The sequence below is a fragment of the Macaca nemestrina genome, chromosome 16, assembly GCF_043159975.1.
Source record: "Macaca nemestrina isolate mMacNem1 chromosome 16, mMacNem.hap1, whole genome shotgun sequence".
Lineage (NCBI taxonomy): Eukaryota > Metazoa > Chordata > Mammalia > Primates > Cercopithecidae > Macaca > Macaca nemestrina.
The window spans coordinates 74,013,433-74,033,973 of NC_092140.1; the positions used below are offsets into that span (position 1 = coordinate 74,013,433).

At 44.9% G+C, this 20,541-nt stretch overlaps 1 long non-coding RNA gene across 1 annotated transcript; it reads left to right on the forward strand.

The window, feature by feature from the left end:
• The first annotated feature begins 1,633 nt into the window (after window positions 1-1,633).
• On the forward strand, window positions 1,634-17,191 carry LOC139359101 (uncharacterized). The gene is made up of 5 exons (XR_011614767.1): window positions 1,634-1,766; window positions 2,238-2,446; window positions 7,107-7,284; window positions 12,686-12,773; window positions 17,071-17,191. It is a non-coding gene; the product is annotated as an uncharacterized lncRNA (long non-coding RNA).
• The last annotated feature ends 3,350 nt before the right edge of the window (window positions 17,192-20,541 follow it).

Sequence of the window (20,541 nt, forward strand, 5' to 3'; positions counted from 1 at the left end):
GCGAGATGAGCCTCTCCAGACAGCTGGCCTCACTGGCTCCAGGTACTCCTCCCTCTCTCTGTTCCCTCAGGCCTGGGAGTGGCAACAGCTCCTGGTGCTGCTAATCCCTTGGACACTACACCATCCCTCTTTCTCTCCCTACACTCTGCCTGCATCATTGTAAATAACACCTTTATTAAACTCCTCAAGGTGCCTAATTTTACAGTGCCAAGCTTCCCTCCCCAACAGATATAGCATGGTTATATACCCTAACAGATATAGCATGAGACTCAGAGCAGAGCAATCTCAGCATTCTAATTCAATCTTGGGCCAATGACTACTTGTTTTACGTTTCTGGAAGATTTTGATTCAGATTCCCTAATGACTGGCCTATGTAGACCCTTGAAGAAAGTGAAGGAATTTGGTAAGTGTGGAGGAAAGAGAAACACGTGGCAGGCGTTTAGTTCCTCCCTTTCTTAAAAGGCACCACCCGATCTGTGTCCCTCACACACGCCCCCCACACCTCCAGCCACATTGGTCTCCTTACTGTTCTTTGACCACACCAGACACAACCTGCCTGAGGTTTTATAGACCCTGCTCCCTCTGTAATACGCTTCCCAGCAAAATCCACATGGCTCACTCCCTTACCAGCTTTAGATCTTTTTCTCCAATATCACCTTTACAACTAGGCTTCCCTGCCACCCTGTTTAAAATCATCACCACCCCAGCATCCCCTACCCCCTTCCCTGCTTCATATCTCTCCATACCATGTCACTTTCTAACATACTCTGTAAGCATTGATTGCATTTATAGATCATACACACACTCCCACATCGGCACATGAATGCTCTATGAAATGCTCCAGGAAGACTGGGACTCTGTCTGCTTGGCTCACTATTACATCCCCAATAATCAGAACAGAAGCTCACCTGCAATTTGTTGAACAATTGAAATGCCAGTTCCAGGAAGGGATGTGTAGAAGGGAAGTGGTTGCATTATTTTGGTCCCTAAACTTCTGGTCTCTGGACACAGCCCCTTTCTGCCAAGTCACACCTTCAGTAAGGGTCCATGCCTCATCAACAACATTCTGCAGGACAGAGAAGATGAACTCTGCTGGCTGGTGCCACATCTTGTCACATCCAGTTTGGCTGCATTCATGGGGAGGTGATGGGTCATTCTCTTTTGTCTTGTCTCCATTTCAGAAGCTGAACTATGCACTGGAAGAATAAAGTTTCTCTTTATCTGGAAAAATGACCTCACTGATCCTGGAGGAAGATACGCACTTTGAGCAGATATATCCGTTCACACTATTCGTTTTGAAAGCTCCTACTACATGCTAGGCTTTGTGCCAGAAGCTGAGAAGGCAATGAATAAAATATGGTCCTTTCCCTCCAGGTGCTCTGACATACCATGCTGGACTTCTACGTGGTGAAAAGATGAAAGACATTCTCTTCTGTAATACAGAATCAACACATTAGACTTAGCCACTGCCATGCAGTGCTACATCACTAAATACGTGGGGAAACTTTCATACCAGGAAAGCCAGGCCTTGACCCTGCATTTACAGGCTCTGAGAAATCAGAGACATGGTCTACTCCAATATCTGAGATCCAGAGAGTGAAAGCCCAAAGCCTGAGTGAGTTACCACAGCATCCTGGGATTGACAATGACCACAAACTCCTCGGAGCCGGGACAGAATCGTTAGGCTCAGCACCTGCAGAGTCCCTCACAAATAAATTTGTTTTGAGTGACTGAAAAAAATGAATGAATGAGAAAAAATAAAGGAGGTAGGTGAATTAAAGTCACAAGTGGGTCCAATAGTCAGCATAGCTTCCATTACTTCTAAACTATAACAGTTGTGGTTCCAGAGCCCACAGGTGTTCCAGGCTGAAACTCATGGGCTGAGAGTCAGGGCCTCGAGAGGGGCTCAACATTAGGAGAACAAGCTCAACAATGCTAACAATTAGAAACAGAGAACAAATCAGTAAATTTAGTTCAGGATTAGCTATTTGAACCCTCAGGTGTCAGCTGAACATTGACTGTTCATTAGATAATGCAATTTCACTCAACAAAAGGCACAGTGAAAGCCCTGGGTGGTTTTAAATAGCAGTTGGGTATTTGTACCCTTTGGGTTCATGTGCTCTGTGACAGACTAAATGCAGTTTCTCAGGAATCATGCCCAGGCACAGCTTTTTAAGATAGCTATCAATCTGGTCCAAATACATCACTCTTTTCACAGGATTTCCATTAAATTTCAGTAACTGTCTCCAAGATGTTAGACTTCAAGAACCAGAATCAAGGATGCAGGCTCCAGGTTGACCAAGGGGTGAGGGGCAGGTCATGCGGAGGCCCCGTGCAAAGAATTAATTCTCTGAATGCTGGGCTCAGAGGCCCAAGAGGATGGGATCAAGCTTAACGATCTGCACAGGCCACCTCCCAGCTGTTGCCCGATGTCTCTGTTGTTCAGGTGAGGCTGATAAAAACTCTTGTTCCACTGCATCGCAAAGTAGCACAAGAATCTGGTTATAAAGCAACTAGATATGGAAATGACAATTTTATGTGCAAAGCAGATGTGTGCTGCTTCTGCCATTTCTTGGGCATATGTAAAACTTACAGGGTGTCAAAACCTCAAAACCACAGCTTTAAAACACAGTACCTGTTCTAATTCAGTTCAAATTTCTAAAATGATGGTTGGCACTGTCTTCATGCAATCAATCTGAGAAAGCTTCTGTCAACTCCTTTGCAGATGCTTTCAGTCCTGAGTATTTCCAGAAAGAACAGTACTTTTCTGTGAATAGTCTGCCAGCTGGTCTGAGAAAAGCAGGTGCAGATCTTTTTAAATACCATATGTACTTGCATGCTTTCCCTGTACTTGCATACTCCCCTCCCTCCCCCACCGCAATTTTGAGAAAGGATTGTTTTGGTCGTTTTATTTTTTTCTTCTACACAATTTTCCCCAAGACTACTATGGTCAAAAGCAACAGTTATAAAAACAATGTAAAGTGTTCATGCTAGTCATTTTGACTTCAAAGCGGATTCTTAACACTTTGTACATGACATTCTGTTTGTTTGAGGATCTGTCTAACCCAGGAAGAATGGCTAAGGCTGTTATGAAGAAGGAAAGAGGAAATTTGTCCCTTATTTCCTAGGACCTGTGTAAATGACGACATCCCATTATCTTGACAATGGACTAAGAATGACACAGTGCTGCTCACTTGCCGTGATTCTCTGTTTCCCAGAATAACTGAGGCAAGAAGCTGGCTGCACTATTTCTTTGTGGCCTTGCCATCACTGCCATCCTGCCATTGCATTTGATTTTTCCATTTTGTGCATGAATGAAAATAAAATCAGAAGAGCCCAGCTATCTTCGAAACAAGCCTAGAATAGAAACTAGAGAAATAAACAGTTCCGGTGCCTCACTCATCACTCTTGCAGGTAGAATCCTATTACATTTGTAAGTGTCCTTTGAAATTCTGATTAGCCTGAAGCCTTTGAAAGCAGATAGTTAGGCAGCAGCCCATCTATAAAGCAAAATTCTCTTGCTATCTCACAGTTTCCCAGCCTTTTGACCCCACACCTTCTGGTCAGCCTCCTGCCACCACAATCAGATGTTTTTGAGCTCACCAAGGTAAAGACCCTCCACCCTTACCCCACAGAGACTCATGAAGCTGGAGGCAAAGGGCAGAACTGGTCATGTTAGGAAAATAGTTACATAAATTGATCTGAGAGAGCAGAGCAGACAGCACCAATATAAATGCAACCAGAGGGACACTGACTTCATTTACTCATTGATTCAACAAATATTTATTGAGCACCTATTATGTGCCAGGTATTCTGCTGGCTGCTAAGGACACAATGGTAAGAAAAACAAACATTACCTTCTCAGGATGTACAGCCTGGTCAGGGAGACAGGCATTAATCAAATAATCCCATAATCACAGACACCAGCTGCTGAGGCCAGAGTAACAAAGCAAGGTCTACAAGGTCCTGAGAGTATGTGGTGAGGGCTCTGACATAGCCATGGGAGCCAGGGAAGACTGGAAGATTTCAGAGGAGGCATCATTTGACCTGAGTTCCAGAAGGTGAAGACATGAAGGAAGGAAACCAGGAAAGCCTTCACAGTGGAAGTTGTTCTGGTCCTACAGTTTAATCCAACCTGGATAGACACAGAGTGCCCAGTGTCCAGCAAGCTGCCTCACTTAAGCCAAATGTCTGACCTGCACAGGAGCAATGAGGTCTCTTCTGTCATTTCATATGTTCTGAGAATGTATTCTTGGTCAGATGCTGCGTTGGCCCTTTGTGCACATTATCACATCCATTCCTAACAGCATCACTGGCGAATCAGCAGTATCACTATCACCATTCCATTAAAAAAAAACTAAGGTGCAGAGGGGTTGAGCAACATGCCCAAAGCCAATCAGTAAGTGAGAGGCTGTGCTAGGATGTGAAGCCAGGTCCAGCAGCTGTAAAAATAATATTTTTGAGACCGGGTGCAGTGGCTCACACCTGCAATCCCAGCACTTTTGGAGACCAAGGCAGGTGGATCACCTGTGGTTCTGAACTCTGTACTCCTCACCCCACCCTTTGCCATCTCAGATTAGAGATTTTATTTCAGCTTCCCAGGGGAGCAATCCATCCTTCTGAAGGCTGAGATGTTTCTTCTTTAGGTCTCATCAAAATTACTCTGAAAGTAATTACTCTGAAAAAAAGTACTTTGAAAGTAGCACCTTCCTCCCCTCTTTCATGAAATATAAGCAACAATTTGCCCACAATTTCTTCATTAAGCACCACACACACACATACACACACACAAATTTTTTTTTCAAAATGTATTTAGGTTCAGGCGGTATATGTGCAGGTTTGTTAAACAGGTAAATAGTATGCCACTGGGGTTTGGCGTATGAATGATTTATTCACCCAGTTAATAAGTATATATCCAGTAGGTAGTTTTTTGATCCTCACCCTCCTCCTTCAGGTAGGCACTGGTGTCTATTGTTCCTGTCTTTATGTCCATGGGTACTCAATGTTTAGCTCCCACTTATAAGTGAGAACATGCAGTATTCAGTCTTCTGTTCCTAGGTTAGTTCGCTTAGCATAATACCTCCAGCTGCATCCGTGTTGCTACAAAGGACATGATTTCATTTTTTATGTCTGCACAGTATTCCATGTACACACACAGCTTTAAATGCTTGAAGACAGAATGTGGGCACCACTCAGCTTTCTCTTCTCCAGGAATAACAAACCCATGTCCTCTGTAAAATGGATGTCTGGACCCAGAAGCAAGAGCAGGATTTCTTGGAGCAAAAGAAAAATGAACAAGGCTCCTAGTGGGGTCAACTACAACATTGCAGCAGCTGTAAAAAGAATATTTTTCAGGCCAGGCACGGTGGCTCAATCCCAGCCTGATTACTTAACCTGTAATCCCAGCACGTTGATTGGCCAAGGTGGGTGCATCACCTGAGGTCAGGAGTTCAAGACCAGCCTAGACAACATGGTAAAGCCCCGTCTCTACGAAAGATTATTTAAAAATTAGCCAGGCATGGTGGTGTGTGCCCGTAGTCCCAGCTACCAGGAGGCTGAGGCAGGAGAATCACTTGAACCCGGGAGGCAGAGGTTGCAGTTAGCCAAGATCGTGCCATTGCACTCCAGCCTAGGCAACAGGAGTGAAACTCCATCTCAAAAAAAGAAAAAAGAATATTTTTGGAGGAAATAGAAGAAAATATTTTTGAAGTTGGAGCCGAGTTCCAGTGTTTTTCTACAACTTTTAAATTTTCAGTTACTCCATCATTCTTTTTTATTTGCATAAGACTCCCAAATCCTAAGAACCGAGCTTCTGGATCTCCCCAGGAATGCAGCAGAGTCAGTCACTGGAACACATGAAACTAAATCATCAGGAGGATTGCTAAAGGACTCCAGAGCTTCTTCCAACATTACTGACTTCAGGGACAGGTTCTGACTGACAGCCAAAATTTTTAAAAGGTGCTAAAACTCAGTGTATTTGCATTTACACATTGTAAATCTCATTAGAGATGTGTCAGCGTGCTGGGTTCCAGTGTGGAGAGCTGGCAAGGCCCTGCTGCTGGGGAATGTTACATGCTGCCAACCCCAGCACCTGTCACATGGACCACAAGTCAGTTGCAACAACTTTCGCTGTGTGCTGTTCACCACCTTGTGGGTCACAGGAAGACCAATCCCAACGTTTTGATTGTGTCCTTGATTAATCAAGATGGGTGGAAAATTCTGGAAGTATTCAGAGTACAGAATATACCCCTGAAAAAAATGCACACTTTATTCCTAGCTGGAGCTTTAATCCCATATTCTTAAATAGTCTCCTAGTCTGGTCAGCTGGGCTTAAGCACACATGAACGATCTGTTTATCAGGATTAGGTTCATTTGCTTATGCTTTAGCATAACCAACATAGAAGCTTATTTCTCTCACATAAATCCAAGCCAAAGAGCTCACAGGGCGGCTCTGTGATAACAGGGACTCAGGCTCCTTCTAGTTTGTTTCTCTGCCATCCTCAGTACATGACTTTCACCTCATGGTCCAGGGTGGCTGCTCCCACTCCAGCTATCACATATGTATTCTAGACCAGTGGCTGACAAATCAAAGCCCATAGGCCAAATCCCATCTTCCACCTGTTTTAATAAATAAGGTTTTATTGGAATATAACCACACCCATTTGTTCACATATAGTCTATGGCTGCTTTCACAGTTTAATAACAGAGTTGACTAGTTGCAACAAAGACTATATGGCCCACAAAGCTGAAAATATTTACTATCTGGCCCTTTACAGAAAAAGTTTGCCAACTCCTATTCTAGATGACAAAAATAAAGACAAAGAAGATCACAGTACCCCAGGCCGTTTCCCCAAAGTCACATATGACATTTCTGCTTATATTTTATTGCCAGAATTTATTCTCATAACCATACCTAGCTACAGGGAAGACTGAGAAATGTGGTCTTTATTTTAGATGGCCATGTGCCCAGATAAAATTCAGGGTTATCTTTCTATGGAAGAAGAGGAAAAGGAATCTGAGGAGTCAAGTTGTCCTCCAAGGACCCTTTTGGTGCCTTAGACTCAGGACAGAGACAGCATTAATGGCTAACTCTGTCCCTTCCCTAGGTCCACAGACTGCCGCTGTCCCTCTGGGTTCTACCGCTCAGTCAGGGTTCATGGAAACAGAACCAAGCAAAGTCGAGTTCCTCCCCCTAATGACTACAGTAGAGCTGGCCCAAGCAAGAGATCCACGTGGGAAGGACAAAAAGCAATGCAAACAGAGATGGGTTAAGAGACATAAGCAGTAAGTGTCCATCAACCAAAGAATTAATTTTTTAAATGTGGTATATATACACAATGAAATACTGTTTAGCCACAGGAGAGAATGAAACTATGTCTTTTGCAGTAACATGGATGGAGCTAGAGGTCATTGACTTAAGTGAAGCAAGCCAGGCACAGAAAATCAAATATTGCGTGTTCTCACGCACAAGTGGATGCTAAAATATGTGATCACATGGGCTTAGAGAGTGGAATGATAGTGGAGACTCAGGAGGGTGAGGGAGCGGGGAGGTGAATAAAAAGAAATTAGTCAGTGGGTACAATGTGCATTATTCAGGTGATAGATACCCTAAAAGCACTGACTTGACCACTACACAATCTATGCATGTAACAAAATTCACATGTACCTCATAAATGTGTACAAGTGTAATTAATTAATTTTTTAAAAAAGTTTTAAGCCGGGCGTGGTGGCTCACGCCTGTAATCCCAGCACTTTGGGAGGCCGAGGTGGGCGGATCACAAGGTCAGGAGATCGAGACCACGGTGAAACCCCGTCTCTACTAAAAATACAAAAAATTAGCCGGGCGCGGTGGCGGGCGCCTGTAGTCCCAGCTACTCAGGAGGCTGAGGCAGGAGAATGGCGTAAACCCAGGAGGCGGAGCTTGCAGTGAGCCGAGATCGCGCCACTGCACTCCAGCCTGTGCGACAGAGCGAGACTCCGTCTCAAAAAAAAAAAAAAAAAAAAAAAAAAAAAAAAAAAAAAAAAGTTTTAAGAGGCAGAGACAGAGGTGTAAGACAGAGACCTGGAGAAAACTTTAAGGTAGTTATACAATTTTGTTTAAAAATCCAGGTGTGAAAAAAAATTCATCACTTTATTTTCTTTACTAAGTCCAACTGTAAGCCACCATCCTGCTGAGCTAGTCAGAAATTAATTGCAGTTAGTATTGGGGCTCCATCTCCAGATTCAAGCAAAAGTCCCAGGGGCTTCTGCAGTGACACCCCCCACCCCCATCACTGAGTCACAGCAGGTACACCGGGACACATACGGTCTCTTCAGGTAAGGCTGGGAGACCCAGAAAGCAAGACTCCCTAGAAGCACCACCCCTTCCCAGGCCTTGCCCCTCCCTAGGGCATGGCACTCCTGTTTCTCTCCCAACAAAGGGAAAACTCATAGTACACCCTCATCCACACTCCCAGAAGCATACCCCTTTCTCTCCTGCCCCTCTGGCTCTTCAAGCAGCTTCTACTCTATGTCCAGTGAAAATCCTATAATTAAGGACTACCTGTTGGAATGGAAGGTAGTATGAAAAAAGGTAAAACTTAATATTTTATAGATAGGCAAGTAGACAGATGTCCATCTATAAATCTAGATACAAAGAATTAAAATCTATCTATCTCCCCTACCCTGTAGCCCATTTGCATGTCTCTATGGATCCCGGTAAATCTTAACCCCAGGTTGGATATCCTCCTGAAAGGGGCTGTTGGTGAATGGAATGATTGGGAGGTTTGGGCAAGACGCGGTCATCTTGAGCGCCCCCTGGAGGCATGTCTCCAAATAGCCTGAACCTGCTCTGATAATCACACCTAAATTTAAGCCTATCCTAAAACAATCATGTATGTGGAGGTCCTTGTTGCCAGTGGAAATTGGTGTTTGCCAAGTGTAGGAAATAATAAGGCGCCATTGATGAATGGAGTTAGACTGGGGCCTGTAGAGGGTTCCTCAGGGTGGGCTAAGCACCGATGCACCAGTAATGTGCTTATTGTTAAAATACTCAAGTACAGCTACACGGCGTGGTATAAATCACTAGTACTGCCCTAGCCTCTCCCCTAGTTATCTCCTCAGCCTCCCACAATCCAGAAGTTAAAGGGTTAATGCTTGGCTCAGTGGGAAGCCTGCAGACCTGCCCCCAGGCTAAGATCAGTGTCCATTCTAATTGGTCAATGTCCATGACATACCAGTTGTTGAATATCTTGAAATCACTCCAGATGAGATGTTTTAAATTGTAAAGAATATAAGGTAAGGTGAGTCTTCACTTCAGGGGTCACCATGCACTGATGTGCAGGCTGTTCACTGCACAAGTTCCCCTGACGGGGGAGTCAGTGGCAATTCCAGCCTGTGCTCTGTTTGCCAAGCCTCGTGCCCTGGTGTGGGACTGCATCTACCCAGAGGAAAAAAGACTTTCTCTGATGTGTGTAGCGGTGCCATGTGTTGTAGCAGCTGGCTCACTTCAGAAGCTCTTTCAAGCTTTCAGGCCTGAGTGGAGAGGGCCTGACCTAAGATGGGGGCCATAGGCTGGGAAATCAGAAATAACTGCAAGAAACATTTGGAAGCATCATACAACCCTAAAAAAGAACTGATAGATTCAGATGCAGCGGCTCACGCCTGCAATCCCAGCACTTTGGGAGACCGAGGGGGGCGGATCACTTGAGGTCAGAAGTTCAAGATCAACATGGTGAAGTCCCATATCTACTAAAAATACAAAAATTAGCTGGGCGTGGTGGCGCACACCCATAGTCCCAGCTACTCAGGAGGCTGAGGCAGGAGAATAGCTTGAACCTGGGAGGTGGAGGTTGCAGTGAGCTGAGATCACTGGACTCCAGCCTGGGTAAGAGTGAGACTCCATCTCAAACAAAAACAAAAACAAAACAAAACTGATGGTTAGAGGAGATGAGGGGGAGTGAAAATGTAAACCTACTTCCTATCTGAAGCATTGAAAGATTCTGTGATGGTGACAGAAAGAGAGATCAGAAAAAAATTATCAGTTGGAGAAATGATATGATGAATTTTGTTTGCTGCCTACTGGGTGGGAAATTATAGCCAAGTATACAAACAAGATGCCCAAGTAAAACAGAGTGGGAGTGCAGGCAAGGGATCAGGGCTCCAGATGGAGAAGCTGGAGTTCTGCACATTGCAAACCTTGAGGGGCCTCTGAGAGGAGACTGAGGACCCAAAGAGCCCTTGAGAGTAAGAAGGTGGTGAAATAGGGGTGCAGCTTCATATAATGGAAAGCACTTGGGTTTTTGCACCATTAGAATTGGATTTAAGTCTTTCCTTCTACTAACCAGCTGAGAGCCCTTGAAGATATTAACTTCTCTGAGCCTTGGTTTCTTTGAAACTTGCCATGATAAGACCAACTTTACAGAGCTGCTAAGAGAATTAAATTAAGTATGTGAACTGCCTAAAAGCAAGTACTCGACACCCATTACCATCATTAGAAGTATTATTGCTACTATTATCAGCAGAGGGCTGCATCTTAAAAAGCCTTGGTGAGCACCTACAGAGTAGGATAGGAGTGCCTGCAGATCCAGCCAGGACAGATTAAAGGGATGTATCAGTGGCAAACTTCCCAAGATCTGTCCTAGGATTATGCCCCTTTCTCCTAGAGACAGAATTTAATATATGAATGTAATTTTGATAAATGACATGTAATATGAGCTTAACTGTAAATGAACTAGATCCACCTTCAAGCTGGGTTTGGCAACAGGAGAGATGAAGGCTGGGAAGCAGCGATGCCATAACCATAAAGGCCCTTGATGAAGAAGAAAGATTCAGCAAACGCCTGAAGGCTTAAGCTGCCCTGGCCAGCTGGAGTCAAGCAGGGGTGGCTGGGAGGAAGCCAGCCCTGTCTTAGGGACCCAAAGTCAGTCTGGAGGCTCTCAGGAAAGAGGGGTCAAGTGTTTCTAGTTATGGAACCAGGAGAAGGCCAAACTTCTGCATCTGCATCTGTGGCACCAGGACTTCCTAGTAGTGCTGTCCAAGACCTGACCAGCCTTAAGATGCCCATGTTGAGTTGAATCTTTGATACTGCCCTGCTCCCATCTCCTGGCTCACATTTGCTAAAATTAACCAAAAGGAGTCTTCAGCACGTGTGCAGGGCAGGGAGTCAATATCTGTGCCCCTGATACAACTGAGGGAGATGTTACTTCAGAAGAGCTCTAAGGCCAAGACAGTTGGGTCTTTTCACTTCTCCATTCATTCAGTATATTCAACACATATTTATTGGTGACTTCTTAATGCCACGCACTGAGCACGAAGCAGTGAACAACCTCCTGTCTAACCAATATCCAGCCTCTAGCCTCTCCTATCCCCAGCTAAACAGAGTGCTACCTTTCTTCCCTTTAGCACTGTTCCGCAGCCCACGGTTCAAGGGCATCAAAACTTTCCGATGGACTTCAGCCCTAGCTCCCGACTTGCCTATCAGCAGCTACCCCAAGCCACTTCCTTTCTTGTGTCATCTCTCACCCACACTTGTCTCTGCACAACTAGCTTAATGTCTCTTTAGTTTAAGCATATCCATCAGCACTATGGCCTAATATATATGATGCCTTACAGTTCATAAAAGACCTGCATTCTTTATATCACAGAACCCTCACCTCTACTCTGAGATATGTAGGGTAAGAATTATCCACTTCATTGAACCACCTTAGAGTGTTTAGATGAGGAGACCCAGATGGTAACCTGTGCCCCCTCCAATTCTCTAGACTCTGTATTAAAATATTGTTTTATGTATTGCTTATACCTGCCTACTTCCAAAGACAAACGAATACTATATTCATCTCTAATGGGATACTTTAGTCCCCAGTTCTTTTGGATACTGGTGGTTATAATTGAGCTTTGAGAGTACACAGCAGCAATTATCCTTACCCTATGCATACTCCCAAGTCCAATACTTGGCCTGAAACAGTTCCTTCCTTCTCACAAGGAGTTCACTGCACTATCTTCTCTCCTCAAATAAGTTCCTAGAATCTGATCTCCTTTCCTGGGCAAATCTCTATCTATAACTAACCACCTTACACTAAAGTTGGGCAGCATGACTGACATTATGAAGACAGTGTGACCGTCTTCCCCACTGACCACCACACCTTAGAGGGCAAGAGTTTATACCCCACTGCCTCGTACTGTGAATGACATACACAATAATGAATTAAATTCTTCTCGTTCAATTCTTCCTAAATACCATTCATGATCCCTTCTGCAAAGATTACCCTGCAAAAAATATTTGTTCTTCAGCCCTCCCAAAGTGTTAATATTCATATTCACGTTGCTCTCAGTATTTGTTTAGTTGTCCTAAGTAGTTCTGTCTTGAGTACTTTTGGTTAAACAGGTGATTTAACCAAACTGTAAAGCACTCAGCATGCCTAGTTCCACATTCTGAAAACTGCTTAGTAAAATGTTTTTGATCTTGGTGGTCGGTTGATGGTAGTAAAAGTAAAAGCCATTAGGACTGTAATTAATGAAGATGCTTTATGCAAGTTTTCCCCAAGTGCAAGTGAGAGGACATGTAATCCCATTACCAATACTTGATCTTTCACTCTCGGGAGATTTCCCCACTAATTAGTCTGAAACTATAATTTACCCTATACTTGAAGAAATGTGTCACATGAGAACACTTCTAATTTATTTCTGACGTTCTTTGAATTTACAGGCACATATGCCATTGACCAGCATTCCTCCCAATTGCTATTTTCCTGCCACCAAAAAAAAAAAAAAGAAGAAGAAGAAAAGAAAAAAAGGTAAGGATTTGTCTAAGACTTGAGAAGGGAAGGCAAGCTCAGAATACATGTCCTAGCACTTCTCTTGTCTAAAGGTTTTGTCCAACTGTCCTACTCTGGTTTCTCAAGCCATCCCTTTAACAACCAATGAGCTTTCTTCTACATTTTCAGGACTTTGAAATGAACAAAGAAATGTAAGCAGAAGTGATGTCTGTCATACCTGGGTGGAAACTTTAAAAGTTAATCCACAGCTTGTTCCATACCCTCTCCCTTCTGCCACAGCAAGGAGAAAGTTCCAGATGGTGGCTGGTCAATAAGCCTGGGTACCCAAGTGAGAACAGCATGTAGCACATCCCCCAACCAATTCATGATGGACTTAGAGAGTAAGAAAGAAAGAAACTTTGCTGTTTGAAGACACTAAGACTTGGGGGTTGTTACTGAAGCATAACTTGGCCCACCCTGATGGATATAATCATCCTACATTATGGAAACCCTATCCCAGACTTAAACAAGTTATATTTTGCCATTGCCCCCTGTATTTTCTCCTAGAAGCCTACCTGCACAGTTGACCTCAATGGGCAGCCTTTCCGGTCCTTAAAGATTTCATGGCACCTTATTCCTAGAATTCCGTCTCCAAAATAATCTACTCACAACATTCCACTCCTGGGGAAAGCCACTCCATTTCTCCTTTTCCAAAAGTCCAGCAAAAGTCCCCACTGGAGTTTGATGGAAAGGTGTGTAATCTATCACACATCCTATATTGTTCCCTTTTTCCAGCTCCCAGCCCTGAAGGATGCAGGGCCCGGCGGGGCCCCCTGGCCACTGAGGGAACAGGAGTCACCCAGTCGCGATGTTCTGACAGCTTGTCACATTATTTTTCCCTGTGGGGGCTCTGCTCCCTCCATCTAACCTTCTTCTCTGTACCCTGAGACCAGAGGCCTCTATACAAGGCCTCCGAGGCAAAGCAAAGCAAGATTGATGCCCTACGAATGGCCATGCCCGGGAGGGCTCGCGGTTCAATGCATAGAGCAGCCCATTCTTCCCCATTTCAGGTTCCCACACTGGACACCAAAGCAGGAGCTCAGAGCCAGGGCAGCAAGAATTCAACCTTTGTTCATCCTCCAAACACAAATGATCCACCACATTCCCCAATCTCTCCAACACAGGCCCTCGCACCTCACCTACTCAAAATCTTTCTGAAGGTGTCCCAGGCCCTTTGGACAGAGGAGCTGGAATCAAAAGGTGATTCAAAAAGTTTAATTGTAGCATGAAAAAAAAAAAAACCCACTCATTTAAATATTGGCCAAGGAGAAACCCATCTCCCATTCCCACACCGACCAATGCACCTTCCTCCCCACTTGCCCCATTAAAGCAAGTGGTGTTTGAGGGCTATAGGCTGGGTAATTCTGCTACAGAATCATCAATGAGCATGAATATCAATGGTTTACTTGCATCCCCAGTCCCCTGAATGTGCAGGTAAAAGCTTCCTAAAGGCTCAGACCTAAGAGCAGGGCTCTGGGACTTCCAGGGGCTGTCAGGCAATACATATAAAAATGATTTCATCTAAATTCCCTGAGAGGTTTCATAGACCAAAGCACCTCTGAAGGACAAAGAGACAACTGTAAAATTACCCGAAAATAAATGCTTCTAAAATGGTTGGACGAAATCCAGGGTAAGGGGAATTCGAGGGCCAATAACTAATCCATCAGCTCTTTTTTTTTTTTTTTTAATCCCACATCTGGATTTTTTTTTTTCCAAGGCCATAGCCTGTCACCATGCAGTTTATCAGCTGTCACTCCATCTCGATTCTGAGTGACGTGAGATCAATGGTGTAAAACTGCTCTCAGATCTATAGAGAAATTTATAACACCAGGCTCCACCGTGTCCTGGCTGGGCCTGGGTCCCAGGGTTCTGAGGCAGAGGCTGCCATGCAGACTTCATTTCCATTTCAAAAGTGGATTGTGACCCACTTAAAGCAAGTGAGTTCAAGCTGTCAGATGCAAAGGAAGACCCAAGTCAGAAGTCTTCTGCACTTACAGAACAATGACTTTGAGGGGGAAGAAAAAGACTAGCCAATGATTAAAATTCTCTCTGCCTAGAAAAGGCTCTAGCGACCTGCCTTAATTTCTTTTAAGTCATGTGGGATTTATTAATAACCCTAAATTTGTAGCAACATGTTTTAGGCTCTGAGACCAGTTAATCCATCCAGTTTATGTAACTATGGAACTCCCGCATGTAGTTTAGGCACAGAGTTGTGGTCTTAACTGCAGGTTTGCTTCATTACCCCCAACCTCTTTTTCCCCCGGGAACTCTGTAATCTCTTCTAATTCTGCCTCAAAGTGCCCAAGCACCATAAATAAGGTCGTAGGAACCCAGGCCACATCCCATATCCCACACCCCTCCAGCCAAAAGGCTCCAGGGAAATTTTTAATTTCTCCCTCGAACACAGTGAATCCTTGGGGTGATAAGGGAAACACCCCTGGGCCATGGACAGCTGTAGAACATCCCACTTCCACCCCACCATCATTTGTCAAGGACAGATGTCCAACAGAAGATACACCGAGGTGCCACTGGATTTGCTCGTGGTTGAACCCAGAGAAGCCTCAACTTGCGAGAAAAAGTAAATCCTCTCTCCTACCACTGTCCACCTGCATTCTTCTTGAAACTAAACTCAAAAGAAGGCTCCCAGGAGGAACTGCATTCTCCAGAGGACTGGTGATGGCTGGAGAACACCAACCAGCAACTCCTACACCGCTTGCTTCAGCTTCTGGTTGGAGGGAGATGGGACTCACAGTAGGAAACACAGTCCTCGGGCTCAGCCCATAGATGAACAAGTGTCATCAGAGTGCACTCTTCTCTCCCCTTAGTCTCTTGGAATTTGGCCTTACCGGTCACTGACTATTCACTCTTCCCTAAACAGTTACTTGAGAGAATTATCCTTGGCCTTCCTTCCAGGTCAAAGTTCCACCAGCGCAGGCTTCTTTCTCCACTTCCCTTTTCCTGCACCTGATTTTCTTTCACTTTACTCTGGTGAGCCTATTTATGTTGGGGTGACATCCTTCAACACTCTCCATTGCCTTAAGGGTAAAACCCAAATGCCTTAACAAGATACACAAAGCACCCACCTGTTCACCCCGGCTTTCATCACCTGTCTGTACTCCCTAGGTCCTTTCATAGAGCCTTACACCCCAGCTCTGAGACCTTTGTGTCACTTGCTGTTCCTCCTGCAAGGAATGCTTTTTTCATCTCCACCCCTACCTTCTCCCTTTCTACCCCTAGTTAATTTCTCTTCATCCTTCAAAACTCAACTCAGATGTCACCCAAAAGCTTTCCCTGAGTACTCCCATTTCCCAGCACAACTGGGCCTCCCTCCTCTGGGCCACAGTCAGGCAGAACATACCTGTACCCCTGTTCTTAGGCCCTGCGCCACATGTCCAGGTATTCCTCTTCCTCAAGAAGCCACCTGTGATCAGCAGCGGTGTGGGCCTTCCTTACAGCACTTCTCACATGCATTCGCTGTCTGATTACTCTTCTATCTCCCCATCCTCAGGGCTGGCAGGATCTAGCTTTCTATTTCAGAACAGTCTTACATTTATAGAAAAATTGTAGTGCTGGTCCAGAGAGTTCCCATAACCCCATGTCCCCTGTCATTAACATCTTACTCTGGCACTTTTGTTACAATTAATAGCTAATATTGTTATTATCTAAAGCCCACATTTTATTCAGATTTCCTTTGTTATTCTCTGAAGTCCTTTTTCTGTGCCACAATACCGCATTACATTTAGTCATGTCTCTTTAAGCTCTTGCTGTGGCAGTTTCTCAGATTTTCCTTGTTTTTGATTATTTTGATAGTTTTGAGGCATACCGGTCAGTTTATGCAAAATGTCATCTTTCAGTTTGGTTTTATCTGATGTTTTTCTCATTATGAGACTGAAGTGCTGCGGTCTTGAGGAAGATCACAGAGATAAAGTGCCATTTTCATCACATCATACCTAGGGTGCATACTATCAACATGACCTATCACTGTTGATATTGACCTTGAGCACCTGACCAAGGGAGTGTTTGACAGCTTTCTCCATGTAAAGTTAGTCTTTTTCTCTCCACTCCATAACGTATTCTTTGGAAGAAAGTCACAATCCACATAGTCCATACTTAGAGAGTGGGAAATTATGATCCACTTTTATGTGGGCACAGAATCTACTACGTAAGTTCTTCAATGGTCTTCCCTGTGGTAGAATTGTCTCCTTTCCCATTTATTTATTTGATCATTTATTTGTATCAGTATGGATACTTTATTTTTTAATCTCTGTTTCCACAGCATTTATCACAAAGTCTGGAACTTAGTAAGTTCTCAATAATGTTGGTTGAGAGAATGAAGGTATTACGGACTGACCTCCGAAAATCCGTAAGTTAAAGGTCTAACTCCTGGGACAACAGACTGACTGTATTTAGAAACAGAGCCTTTAAACAGATAATTAAGATTAAATGAGATCATAAGGGTGGACTCTAATCCAGTACGACTGGTGTCCCTTTAAGAAAAGGAAGAGATACCAGGGGGCTCAGACACAGGGAAAAGCCCATATGAGGACACAGAGAGAAGGCGGCCATCTGCAAGCCAAGAAGAGAGGTCTCAGGAGAAATCAACCCTATGGCACCTCGATCTTGGACTTCGTGTCTCCAGAACTGTGAGAAAATAAATTGTTGTTGTTTAAATCACCCAGTATATGGCATTTGGTTACGGCAGCTCTAGCAGAGTAATAGAGGGGTCAAACACTTTTTGTACCTTGGCTCAGTATAAGTCAGCAGGAGGTCACCTGCTGCTTCTAGGCATTCCAGGAGGGAAAGTCCCTTGAAATATTCTGCTCCTTCAGAATTATGGGCTCCTGTCCATTAAATATCTGTATCTGTAGGTGGCTTCAGTCAGAATACATGGCTTTTATAGAAATGACTAGAAAAAAAAAAACTCTACTGAGAACTCCTTTTTGTCAACATCTGATCTCAACTAGCGAGTAAGGTACCAAAAGGTACCTTTTGAAATGACATGAGGGCATGAAAATTCCTGGAACCCTCAGGTGACCATTATCTCTTTCCTCTGGGATCTATATACCTACAACAATACCTATTATTTCCAGAGAGGAATCAGGGAATTGGGGAGACAGTTGTCACTAAAGCAAAGAAGCAGACAGGAAATGGGAGAGTTATTTTTCTTTCCGAACAAATCCCTTGCCTATAAAATAAGAGGTTTAGATTACATAGTCTTTGATGTTTCTTCCCTGTGCTTTAAAGGGAAATAAAAACTAACATGTGTTCCTAAGCACCTGATATTATATCATCTTACACAGTCTTCAAAACAACCTTGCAAATACCCATTTTGCTGATCAGGGAACTAAGTAAGATATAGAGAGAGGCCAGGGGTGGTGGCTCACGCCTGTAATCCCAGCACTTTGGGAGGCTGAGGCACGATGATCACTTGAGGTCACGAGTTCGAGACCAGCCTAGCCAACATGGTGAAACCCTGTCTCTACCAAAAAACACAAAAATTAGCCGGGTGTGTGTGGTGGTGCACGCCTGTAATTTCAGTTACTCAGGGGGCTGAGGCATGAGAATCGCTTGAGCCCAGAAGGCGGAGATTGCTGTGAGCGGAGATCACGCCAGGGCACTCCAGCCTGGGCGACAGAGCAAGACTCCGTCTCAAAAACCAAACAAAAAAACAAACAAACAAAAAAACACACAGAGAGAAAATAATTTGCATGGGTCACACAGCCAATCAGTGTAATGATCAGATTTGAATCCAAGCAGGATGACTCCAGATCCTGCAGTCAACAGGTGTGTTCTGCTTCTTATCAGGTAAAGTAGGTCTCTCAGAGTGTCCTGACACACGGAACACACAAAATGAAGAGTGGCCCAAGATCTGGAAATGATCCAGGGTTTGTGAGCATCTGGCACTGGAATCGATCCAAAATCAATGTTTAAATAACAGTTACCTTCACCCCCAAATTGTCTCATTGTCTGACTGCTGAATTTGAATCAGGGCTATGGAGAATGCTGCTTTGTGGTTTACTATACAGTTTAAAAGTCACCATGCCAGTACTGACGGCCCAAAAACCACACAGAGAGAGAGAGAACTTAAAGAGTAAGAATTTGGAGTGTAGAAAACCGCTTGGTTGCATTTCTAGAGCATCAACCCCAGAAAACCCAGAGGCTTCAGAATTCGATGAGATTTTTGCAAAATGTGTTTTCACTACAAAAATGAATTAGATGCCCCGAAGAGCTTCCTCTGTTCTTTGCTTGGCAGAACACTTGCTGCAAGCTTCCCTGAGGGGTTTACCCAATGTTGAGTCTGTAGGAGGAAAAACCAGGGCCCTGGGCTTATTTTTAAAGGAAAAAAAAAAAGTAAAAGGTTGAAAAATAACCCCTCTCTTCATCCATCCTTAGAATTACACTTTCCAGTGAAGTCTAGTTCCCTTTCCTGGTAGATATAATCCTAATTAAAAATAAATTACATGCTGTATAGAACTTGAAATGGACAAGATAATCCTATTACATATGAGAATATATCCTGATTTTCTTTCCCTCTAAACTGTGGGAGATATCAGATTAGCCCCCATTGTCGTCTCTTTGAAAACTTTCCTAGAGCCCTAATCCGTCACGTGACGCCCGTGTCAATCTCGGTGTTTGCACGCGAGTTTCACAATGCCGGCATTAGGCTCGGTAGCAGAAACCCAGCTTTGCGAAGCCTGCAACATTTGCATTCCGAGAAAACGCCGGCCATTGTGGAGCTGTGTTTGTTCTCAAGATTGCGAGACAGTTGCCGGTGAAGTTGCTAAAACCCAGAGAAAGGGGCTCCTTTGAGCCTGCCCAGACCTTTTGGTATGATAACAAGGCGATTCGGGCGGCTTTTGTGAGGCCTGATCAGCGCCGGGGCAGGCGAACTCCCCTCCCTTTCCCCTACTTCTCTCCCCGGCCACCTCCCTGGACATATTTTCCTTCCCGGGGAGTTGCTGCGGACGTTGATGCGCTATTTTAAATCGTATTTCCATAATCGAGCGGCTGCCGCGGCCGGCCCGGAGCTCACGGTGCTTGCGTGCCTTCACACCTCCACCGCCGGCACGGAAAGACCTGTGCACACCAGTGGCGGTTGGAGACTCGCGGCTCCCTTCCCGGCTTCCCGGCTCTCCGGCTCCCGGCTCTCAGCCTCCGGGCGCCGCCGCCGTCGTGGCTACTTCCGAGCGACGAGGACCTGGCCGCGGAAAAAATGCTTTGGACCTGCTACCAGCCACCCTACACCCCTCCTCTCGCCTCCTGGCTTTCGCCTGCCTCTGCTCCCCTTTCCTTTTCCCACTTTCAAGCACTCCTTGGTTTATTTCAGCCTTGACAATGAGCATGCTGACGCGGAAGCGCTTTGAGTAGAAATTGCAAGTAGTTCCGAATCTGTGGCCAAGCAAAAAACCCAAACTTAGCGCGTGGCGGGGATCCCGAGTCCAGCCCAGAACTGCCGGGTGCGGGGGCGCAGGGGGCGCTGGCGTGAGGTCCGGGTCCCAGCCACTCGCGGCCGGGCTGTGCTCGCGGGAATCGCTGAAATCCCTTCCTCTGGGACTCCAACCCCATTGCCTACCACTTTCCCCACCTTCCGAGTCCTCCGCCCAGCAGCAGCCGCGCCACCCTGGCCTGACCTTCCCTAGTTACGCCAGCGGAAGCGCCGAGGCCGCTGTCCACCAGCCAAGTTCTGAACCTGTTCCCGTCTGGGTCTCCGGGGGAAGAGGGGTGAGGAAAGATGACGTTAGCCTAG